The sequence below is a fragment of the Myxine glutinosa genome, chromosome 2, assembly GCF_964187855.1.
Source record: "Myxine glutinosa chromosome 2, kmMyxGlut1.1, whole genome shotgun sequence".
Taxonomy (NCBI): Eukaryota; Metazoa; Chordata; class Myxini; order Myxiniformes; family Myxinidae; genus Myxine; species Myxine glutinosa.
This window is the reverse complement of record NC_136262.1, coordinates 133,369,272-133,371,374: the sequence shown is the minus strand read 5'-3', so window position 1 is coordinate 133,371,374 and position 2,103 is coordinate 133,369,272.

The window sequence follows — 2,103 nt, the reverse complement described above, 5'->3', positions numbered from 1 at the left end:
AAATGGCCATAACTTGGTAACCACTTGTCCGATTAATAGCAAAACTTGAAAAGGCACATCCTCAGGTCCCCAGCAATATACCTGGCAAGTTTCACTTAGATCGGACCAGTGGTTGTCGAGAAACAGCGGTCACAGACATACACACAGACACACACAGACTGTAAGGTATCTCGACAAACTACGATCGATTGTAGTACACGTTTATTCACTCTGCCGACACAGGCCCGATTAAATGCAGTGCCATCCGAGCTGGGGCATAGGGATACAATGCGGTCACGGTGTAGGGATACAACAGTGAATATTTGCACTTCATACATGACATCCTCCCCTTTAAGTCCAAAATTACCAAGAGCAATACGTGCTAGATTTCAAGAATTGACATTTCAAAAGCAATATTTCCAAAACATGTGAAAATATGTGTGCAAACGGTTATGAGAATAATGAAAATATGTGAAAATAGAACATGTGACACCGTGAAAATAGAACATGTGTCACCGTGAAAAAAAACATCTTCAAAGATTCAACCGGTCGGGTGCTTTTCTCTCACGCATTGAGCATCGCGGTGTACCAGTGGATGCGGAGTCCGAGGTGATTCCTTTGGTCTCCACGAAGGGTGTAGTGTTCGCAGAGGTTTTCGGGGCATCCGAGCCGGCTGGAGCGGCCACGACGATCTCCGGCAGTGGCGGGTCGAACTGTTGTCCTGACTGTGACGATGCTCTATCGACTCTATCGACTCACAGTGACGGTAGGTTATGGTGGTCCTGATGTCGACGAATTTCGCGGCCGTCCTGCAGGCGAATCACGCAGGACAGTGGACCTGGCTTCTCGATGATGTCCCCCGGTAGCCACGTCGCACCTGCAGCAAAATTTCGGGCAAACACTGGATCTCCAATGTTGATACATCGACTGTTGGACGTCTTATCGTGCACCAACTTTTGATTAAGCTGGCTCTGATAAACATTTGATGATATGTCTGGTTTGAGATTGTCAAGTGTCGATCTCACGTGTCGTTTCATCATAACTCAGACGGAGCTGCACCGGTTGTTGATTGTGGCGTGATGCGGTATTTGAACAGGAGACGAGACAGCTTTGTTTCCAGGGTTCCCTCCTGAAGTTTCTGCAATCTGGATTTGATGATTCCCACGGATCGTTCAGCCAAGCCATTTGAAGCCTGGTGATGTGGGCTGACAAACAAACGTGTGAACTCGGCAAACTCGGAACTGGAAAAACACGAACCGTTATCACTCACGATCATCCTGGGCAGACCATGAGTGGCGAAACAGCGTCTGAGTCTTTCGATCACAATGGCTGACGTAGTACCACGCGTCACATAGGCATCGATCCATTTTGTGTGCGCGTCCGTAATTATTAGAATCATGCTGCCGTTAATAGGCCCGGCATAATCGAGATGTAGGCGATGCCACGGTTCGCTGGGCCATTCCCAGGGATGCAGTGGCGCTTTCGCAGATGTACTCTGGGTGCTCTGGCAGGGGTAACAATGTCGAACATGATGTTCGATATCAGCATCAAGATTCGGCCACCACACATAGTTTCTAGCGAGTGACTTCATCTTCACAATCCCGGGGTGACAGTCATGGATTTTATCCATGACCCTGGAACGCAGATTTTTCGGGATCACGACACGACATCCCCAGAGTAGGCAACCATTTTCCACGCTGAGTTCGTTTTTACGTGCTTTAAAAGCCGCAAAATCTGGGTCACCCTCAGGTAGCAAATGCCATCCAAGCTGTACAGCCTGGACAGTTCTGGACAGAACGGGGTCTCGTCGAGTATGAGTGCGGATCTGGCCGGAATCGACAGCACAATCTTCCAGATGATCCATCAGTATGATAATGGATCCTGGTGTAGGCGAATCATCAACGGATTCTGGAAGGGGTAACCGACTCATGGCATCTGCATTTGTGATAGACGAACCAGGCTTATAACATATGGTGTAGTCATAAGCAGCGAGAAACAGGGACCAGCGGATGATCCTGGGCGGTAGTGTGTCAGATGTCGCCTTAGTTGGACCAAACAGACTGATCAGCGGCTTGTGATCAGTGTGAATCGTGAAATGATGTCCAAGAAGGTACTCTCGAAATT